The sequence below is a fragment of the Bidens hawaiensis genome, unplaced genomic scaffold, assembly GCF_021521415.1.
Source record: "Bidens hawaiensis isolate Kalapana, Puna unplaced genomic scaffold, B.hawaiensis_p1.1 tig00030817_1, whole genome shotgun sequence".
Lineage (NCBI taxonomy): Eukaryota > Viridiplantae > Streptophyta > Magnoliopsida > Asterales > Asteraceae > Bidens > Bidens hawaiensis.
The window spans coordinates 168,346-177,670 of NW_027495160.1; the positions used below are offsets into that span (position 1 = coordinate 168,346).

The following is a 9,325-nucleotide window of genomic DNA, read 5'->3' on the forward strand; positions in this document are numbered from 1 at the left end:
AATGAAACATTAAATGACATTAATATTAATAGCATTTGGAGGAATTGAATCACGTCTACTTGCCTCTTGTGTTTTTGTTATTATGAAGGAGTTGATGTCTTCCCTTAATTGAAAGAAGCCAATATCTGTCTTTACTAGTTTGAGCTCAGGAGCAATTACACACCCCTCACTGAAATTCCTTATTTCTGGGCATTTTTTAATTACCAAGGTATTCAATGAAGATAATATAAAATTTTCATTCCCTAAGCACACTCCCTTGAGCTTTGGAAGATCTACAAGTTTTAACAACCGTAGACAAGGTCACTTACTTTCCCATCACATTCTTCTTCTTTCTTGATAAGTACCTCCATATCATAGCAACTCTTTATATTTACTTCTTGGAGATGCATGAGACTGCCAACCATGGAAGTTGTAAAAACATATTCCAAACTATTGCATCTGTTAATAACAAGTCTTGTTAGGTGTGGAAACTCCAATCTTGTCCACCGATTGCTCTTCCATATATACTTGAGACTTTTCAGATCTCCTAACTCTACTTCTCTTAGCTTTGGAAATATCACGACAGGTTGTGACTCGTTATTTGTCACTTCCGATGTTACTTCAAATACCTCCTCAACATCCCAACAGTATTTTACTATAACCTCTTCTAGATTTTGCAAATGTAGCAACTCATTGGATGGAACAATCTTTTTAAAACTGACCGATTCCAAAGATATTTGAACCAAATTATGGAACCAAGGTGTCCCTTGTGCAGTAGCAGGGCCGAAGCTTGAACTGCCGGAAGTTGGGGGTGGAGTCTATAGAGATGAAAGAAATGGCCAAGACAACACATATGTTAGAGAAAACAACATTCTTTTTGTCAACTATACAGAGTGGAAATAAAATACCGAGTAATATTAAAGACTGAATTTAGTTCACGAAGGTCTCGATGGGTTGGAAAAATATAAGTGACTTTTGTTTATGAGTCTAAATGGGCGAAACTGAACCCAAATAAGGACTAAAACGAACTAACCGAAACGAAATTAAAATAGCCAAAACAAAACAGAAAAACAGAAAAAGTCGAAACTATACCGACCAAAAGAAAACAAAAAAAATCGAAAACGAACCGAAACGAAACCCAAAAATCAACCTAAAACAAAAAAAAACCGGAAAACTCTAAAATGAAAAAACAACCAAAAACGAAAAAAAAACTGAAAAATCAAAACCAAACAGAAACCAACCAAAATGAAAGAAGAAACTTAAACCGAAAAAACGACCATTACGTAACAAAACCGAAACCCAAAAAACGACCAAAACAAAAACACTGAAACCAAAATTGAAAAAACCGAAGAGAACGGGACAATTTTGGCATTTTGACAAAGACTTTCTTGACAATACAGGTACTTTTATTTTTGATCATTCTTGAATAGTCCCTATCCTGGTGGTGGAAGTTCATAAAGATGATAAGTAAAATAAATGTCGTAAGCAACTATTTGTGTAGCTTACATTGGACTAAAACCAATATGGTAGAGGTTCAAACTTATTCCGGTTCAAGAAAACTGAGTTTTATGATGGTTTTTTCGGATTTTTCATACTTAGGGGCATTTTGGTCTTTACAGACTGATAAAAATGGAAGATATATAGGAAAGGCAAAGTAAAACTCTGGTGTAGTTAACGCGTGAATACTGAGGAGTATTGGTTGTTTGGTGATCAAGGGTATTTTTGGTATTTTGCTATGTCTTTGAAGCATAAAGTCAACAATTCATATGATAGTCAACTCAGAAAGTCAATAGATCTAAATTCTATCATGTTCTGGTCAAGATGGATTGCTAATTAAGTCAAACTCAGATGCAGCAAAGTCAACAACAGAATCATAAACTGCAATGATTGCCGGTTAATCATAAAAAGTCAAAGCTGCTTCAAAGTCAACTGGTATGGATTAGAGCTGTCTTCTGTTTTGTTGCTTTTGTTATCAGCAGACCATTGATAAAGTTAACCTATGTGGTCCTGTTACACAGCGGCGAAGCTTGAACAAAAACTTGGAGGGGGGCATATGAAAATACGTATAAAAAAAATCAAAAACGGAGGGGGGCGAGCTCAAATTTCGGGCGGAGGTAGTTAAAGATTACAAGAGGTTATGTGCATTGTTAACTGTAAACAAACATCTTATCTGTTTACTTATGAAGTGGAGTCCCAAGTGTATCATTTTCTAAACTTTTTTTTGGCAATTTGAAAGTAGTTGGTTCTTAAGGGGAAGTCTAGACTAATTGGGTGATGTCTATAGATTTGATATGGGTGTTTTGGCTATTCTGGTGATAATCACAAAATTGGATTTGATATGGTTAATACCATATGCAGGATTTGGGATTCGATACCGGGTGGAGATGTCAATGTGATGTCACCACTAGGTTGTACCGTCTTTGTTATGTGTACTTAGATCGTTTGTATTTTAGGAGATGTCATGGTGCTGAGCCCGACTTTCGATTCTTGTATAGTAGTTGGCCAGTTTTGACTATTTATAGCTAGTTTGGGGGCATTCCTGATTAGCTAAGATGCATTGGCTTGTACCTTTTTGTTGTTTGTTATAAAGTTTGCCAAGGCCTCGGCTTTTTTAACCAAAAAAGAAGAAAAAACTATAAATAGTCAAAAATGAACCCCAAGTAACCAAACAAAAAAAAAAACACTAGGAAACCGAAAACACCAACCAAAACAGAAAATAGTTGAAACCAAAATGAAATAAAAAAAACTAAAACTAAACCGAAACGAAATAAAAGAAAGCCCTACCAAAACAAAACAAAGAAACTGAAAAAAGTTTAACCGAAACAGAAAGAAACCAAAAAAACCACAAAACCTAGCGGAACTGAAAAAACCGACTAAAACGAAACAAAAAACTGAAAAAGTCAAAACCAAAAATGACCGAAACCGAAAAACTGATCGAAATAATAACAAAATACTGGAAAAATTCGAAACCAAAAATCGAAACCCAAACGAAACTGACAAACCAACCAAAACGAAAAAAAATAATAATGTGGTTTTCGATGTTGTAAAATTAACCCATCTTGGAATCAACCCATCCTAACCTTTTTTTCTCCCAACCTAATCCATCCATATTGCCACCTCTAATGTGATCCATAAAAAACTTTTTACATTTTTAAAATCACAAAGTGACGTGTTTAAGAAATTTTAATTTACACAAGAGATAGTTTTCCTCCCAGATTAAAAAAAAGGAAAGAAGATATAAAAACACACCTGACGAAAGTTAAGGACACATCCAAGATTATGTTTGCCTAGCCTTGTGTGTATGTACTTGAGATTTGGAGCTGTTGACTCACCATTTGTGAACACCATCATTTGGGGGCAATTCTTTATCTTGACATAATCTAATGATGGCCACTCGAAGTCAACATTTCTCCCTAAGAAGAAACCTTCAAGGTTTAGCAAATAATCAAGTTTAATTTTGTCTAAACGAGGTAAGACTACCTTAGATGATAATGATTCCTCTCCATTTTCTTCCCTCACAATCACTTTCAATGACCCGCAATAAGATATGGACAACTCTTTGAGGTTCTTAAGGCTTTCAAGTGTGGAAAATGTGAAAACATATTCCAATAGGCCACAACTACGAATGGTGAGTATCTTGAGGTTGGTTAGGTCATGACGCATAGCAATATTGTTGGGTCTTGGCAATGGGAGGCTTCCTTGGTCAAAGTTACTGCTAGTACAATCATTAATATTGTCGATCTCTTCACTTTCAAACACCCCCACCAATGATCCGCATCTAATTATAGTTAGCTCTTGAACGTTATGCATTTGTGTTGCAGCTGCATAAGATGGAATACCACCTGACTGCAGTAAATAAAAGGTCAATGTTAAAATATGCATTTAATTGCCCTACACACTGATTTTATTGTTTATTTTACATGATATTTGTTAACTTGTTTGTGTAATAAGCATAGATGAACAGGTCTAGTTGAGGTTGGTATAGGTCCGGTGACACTGTCGATTCATTCGTTTGTGGCGACACTGATTACGAGGTCAGGCAATAACTGGTGACATGTGTATCGACGAGACTCAAGGTGTTGGCGACAACTATGAGAAGGCGACACTGTTAGCGACGCTAACAGACTATGACGAGTTTTCAAAGCTAACATAAAATAGATATAAAACATACCTTATACTGATCATGAATGACATCGGTTTTCCTCTTGGCAAGAACACCTCCAATATGCTTCAGATTGTCTAGGTTTAAGAGATATATATTATCTAGACTTGGGAACAAAGCGTTGAAAGATGCAGTCAATACCGCTTCTTCTTCATCTTCAGCTTTGCTCAAAACAATTTCTTCCATACCTTGACAGTCAATTATGTAGAGTGTCTTTAGGCTGGATAGAAGTTTGGCCATGAGAGGTGAAAACAAGTACTTAATGTTATTGCATTTTTCCAAGTATATAGTTGTGAGGTTTTGGAATGAGGATTGTGATTGGTGTTTGCGAAGTATAAACAATTGATTCCAGTCATTGCACTTCCACACATGACTTAACGTGTCCATTCTGTATAATCGTAATTCTTGAAGATATGAAAGCAATGGTGGTTGTTGTTGAGTTGTTACCAGTTCTCTATTAATACTTGGATATTCCATCTCAAACATCACCTCTACTTCTTTAAGTCCTTGAAATTTAATCTTACGAAGGTGATGAAAAGTGTGTGTGAGGTGATAGGATGGGTATGCAACTATAGACATATTATCCTCATCTTTTGCTATCTCTGTAATCTGCATATCCCAGCAACAACTTGTGAAATTAGTAATAAACAAATAAATAAATATTTCATAGCAAAAGTGAAAGACAAAAAGAAGTATTCAGTTTTATATATTTTCACAAAATGGATTTAACAAACATCGGTTTAATAACAAATAGAGTACTTATTTCATAAGTGAAGGAGAGTGAAATCGCACAAAAAAACAAAGAAACAAAACAACAAAAAAGAAAAAAGAAAGAAAACAAATAAACATGGATGTACTTATTTCAACGTTAAAATATTAACCATGGACCAAAGTTTATGTACCTTTGCATCACTGTTATAAACGAGATATGGATCTCCATAATTGATCCAGTATCAAAGTTGATGGTTGTAGGTGTAAATACATTTCTAAACTTTTCACACCTTCTGATAATTATAGTTTCAATGGCTTTAAAGTCACGAATAAGGTCCCCCGAGTAATTTTCTTCATTTATCCTCCACACCTCTGTTAGCTCCTTTAGGTTCTCACAGTGTATCCTTCTTAAGCTGCTGGTGTTTCTATGTTCCTCAGTTTTACCCAAGTCTATGTTAAATAACACTTTAACGCTACAGCATCCTTTAACTTTGATCTCTTCTAAATGACTTAGTAATCTCATTGGATTCTTTGGAAAAAGGTTCACAAGACAATCACAAACAACCACTTCAATCTCTCTTAACATGGAAACATTATCTTCCTCGCCAAAAGTAATATCATCATCCCATATCTTCTTCAACTTCTTCAATCGATCAACAGTCAATTTCGACAACTTTGGAAACATAACCTGCACCAATATAAAGTTTAAACTTGTTGGATCATGTAAGATCTCAATATAACCAAGCACTACAAGTTATAACTAAATCAAACAAATTTTGTTGGGTACGTAAACAAAAAAGTCGGTTTTTAACACTTTTTAAATCAATAGAACAAATGGAAAATATAATTTATGATATAGAATATTAATGTGTTTACCTCTTTGTTGAATAATGGTTGTGTAGTAGAAATATCATACTCGCGAACGATGCTTATAAAATTAGGAAGGTCATAAAGCTTCAACTCCACCAATTCTGGTAACTCCATTACTTTCACACCATTAGACAAACTTACAAGTGATTTTAAAGCAGGACATGAGGAAACCGTAAGGCTCTCAAGTAGCTTCAAACCATTTGCCACGGGAATTGTGAAGAGGTGTGTTAAGTCTAGACAATTGGAAACATGGAGGACTTTTAACCGGGAAAATGTGGAATTTTTGAGACGGAGACATTATATCTTCAACATATATCATGCCTTCCACACTTAAATGAAGCTTCTCTGTTTTACGAAACAGCTCATTAATTTTGCAATCTATGATATCACTTTTGTTAGTCGTAAGATCTAATGTATTCTTGAAGTATTATTTGTCCTCAGCAGATTTAGTTTCCACATTCAGTGAACAATATTCTCAAAGAATTCAAACTCTAATGCAATAAGTTTCTCCGAAAGCACCTTCAACTCGTCACAGTTGGCGTCAGTGAACTTAATAGGTTTCTCCTTAGAAGCTCTCATATAAAGCTCTTCAAGTCTTTTTAAGTTTTCTAAAACACCATCATCAATACAAAGGTAAACATCCGGTCAAATCAAGTAATTTCAACCTTTTCAGCTTCCCTATAGTAGACGCTAGTTTTTGGATGTTACACTGAGCAAGACTGAGTACTTCCAAGTTAACAAGGTTTCCAAGAATAGAGATGTCATTATCCACCAGTAAGCATGAATCAAGGAATAATGTTCGAAGGCTGCTAGAGCATTGAAGTGAAGCTAGAAACAATGGATTCTGCATTTTGTCATATGCTATGACTTTAAGCTTTTCCATTCGCTTATGAAAATCTCCAGGTAATTTGAGTAGCCTATCCCCATCCATTATTTTCAAAAGCAAAACGTTTGGGTAATAAAAATCTTCAGGAAACTTAGACATTCCTTTGCATGTTAATAAAATTCTTTCACAAGATTCCCGTGTATCTTGTGTAGGCCATTCGGACATGTCACCATGGTTAACAATGGAAGCTTGCTTGAATTTTGAAACATTATCCAAGACAAAAGCACGCGCAAGATCATGCATTTTCACACATCCTTCTTTATAACTTTCTGTCAACAAATTTGCGCGTATGAGGTTACGGACCGACGTGTTGGTTCGTTTTCTTGCTTCGTCTAAACGATCTGCTTTCTTAAAAAACTGCAACCCCCATCCATACCTCACTAACTCCTCGAGAGAAATATCAAAGTCATCTTGAAATAAGCCACAAAGAACAAAGATCGCTTTATCGTCATCCTTTTTGAGATACTCGTAGCTTATATGAAAAACTGTATACGCAACGCCATCAAGGTCATCAATATCTTTAAGGTTATGGCGTTGTAAATTCTTCTGCGCAACTTCCCATGCATCCTTTTCTTCCTCTTTAAGAGCCTCTGCAATGGTTTTTATAGCGATGGGTAACCCACCACACTTCTTTAAAATATCTTCTCCTATCTTGCATCCGAAAGTCCTACAGTTTTCCAGAAGAAAGAATTTGCTTCTACTTCTTCTATACCAACCATTTTGATAACTTCTTTAGTTTCAACATTCATCTTAGTGCAAACCTTTTCATTTCGTGACGTGACTAGCAACTTGAAGCCTTTTGGAAAATGACTTGTGAGTCCAATGTCTTTGAGTTTGATCTCCTCCCAAACGTCATCTAGTATCACCAATATCTTTTCTCCATTTTTTGACATCCCTTCAAAACTGTTCCCAAGACGAATAGCCCTATCCTCTATATTTTCTTCCCCTAGAGTTATACCGACATGTTTTGCAATATCTTCTTGAGTAGCAATTGGGTCATATTTTGTCCCAATAGTCTTCCTCACAACCCATTTAAACATTCCCCACTTCTTCACAACCTTCTCTATATCTTCCATCATTGTGGTCTTGCCGACACCTCCCATCCCCCATAGACCTATCATTTGGGTCTCACTATCCGCCTCAAGGTTTTTCATAACATTGCTGAATAACGATTTTCTAGACGGGAAGATGTTTTGGGTAATATCGTGATCATTCAAAGTTTCAGAGGTAAATGGCTCCGAAGGACTAATTACCATACCAAGAGGTCTTTGTTTGTTAGACCACTCAATTTCCTTTTGTTTTTCAAGAAGTTTATCGATCTTCTTCACAGTACTGAATGACCTTTTTCCTGCTTTGTATCTAGTCTTGAGATTCAAGCATCCATTTCCACCGGCCGGAATAGTTCCCGCCTCTTCTTTGACGCTTTCCACTTCTTCCAACCATCTAGGTACTCGATCAGGTATAAGGCAATCATTTCTTGAAGCATCATTCTTCTTCTCTTCAACCTCATGTTTTGCTTCATTCAAGTTTTGTAACCTTTCATTCACGTTTGTAACATATGTTGTGGAGGAGAAGAAGAAGCCCAGATGCGTCTTAACAGGTACCATCAAGGATTCAACAATGGAATTTAAAATTGGAGTTACGAATTCCATATTCCTGTGGTAGGCAAACAATAAAGTAATCATTTATAAAATAGAAATGAAATTTGATATGCTTATTTTGACAGGATATATATATATTAATTTGTACTAAGTTATATCACACGTACAAAGTTACATATTTGTGCATATATTTTAGATTTCCGCCCGTTAAAGTAATGTAGAAAGTAAAACGAAATTTTTAAAAAATATATAGTTTGATTTTTAATGTATTGATTTCTAGTCACTATGGACGGCAAACGGGCCGTGTTCGGGATGAGTGTTGGTAATCCCGGTCCCAAACCCGATTGTAAAATCATGCCACGTGCGCAGCCGAATACCCATCGAGTATTTGTCGGATAACTACCCATAGGATACCGGGCATACTCTCGAGTATTAGGTATACTCGTTAGCTTGTTGTGTGTGTGTGTATAAAACTACTATTAAAAATTAAAATATGATATATTAAATTACATACATATAAGTGTTAAAGAACTGAAGCATTTGTGCATCTAGTTAAGAAAATAGAAACTAAAATTTTTCGGGTAAATCGTTTGGGTAAATGGGTATCTAGTTTTGGGTAACCGGGCTGGGTATCACCTAATACTAGTCTCGTACGCGCGAAAAATTTTAGATCTAATCTCATATATACCAGGTCTAATACCGGTCGCATTTCGAGTTTACCCATCACAATCTGGTTTTTTTTCCCATTCCTACTAGCTGTTCCTTTTACCAATTTAAAATCATATAATCACCCTGCTTATGTAATTAAAATAACTATTATCGCATAATCTCAAGATCTTTGTAATGGAAGCTAGCAGGTATCAAAAGATAATAAAAAAAAGTAAGATTACCTTGCCTTTCCTTCTTTGGTGTTCAAGAGAAATGCAAGCCAGCATAGCAAAGCAGAAAGTAGCAGTGGCAAAGAGTCAAAAGTGATACAAGTGCTTGTCATGTTTAGACCATTCAAATCCTATCCACTCACTCATAATGTTTCAGAACAGGGACCGTATATTGATTCGGGTGTCAGACCGGTCCATTGGTCGAGGGCGTCCGGGTTTTACCACTAATGATCCTTTG

General features: G+C 35.7%; 1 pseudogene across 1 annotated transcript; it reads right to left on the reverse strand.

Moving 5' to 3' along the window:
* Positions 1–281: 281 nt before the first annotated feature.
* Positions 282–8,288, reverse strand: LOC143581177 (putative disease resistance protein At4g10780; annotated as a pseudogene). The gene is made up of 6 exons (XR_013143788.1): positions 6,362–8,288; positions 5,729–5,838; positions 5,044–5,540; positions 4,151–4,796; positions 3,229–3,825; positions 282–797 (listed from the first exon to the last, which is right to left on the reverse strand). The product of XR_013143788.1 is annotated as a putative disease resistance protein At4g10780 (transcript).
* Positions 8,289–9,325: the final 1,037 nt, after the last annotated feature.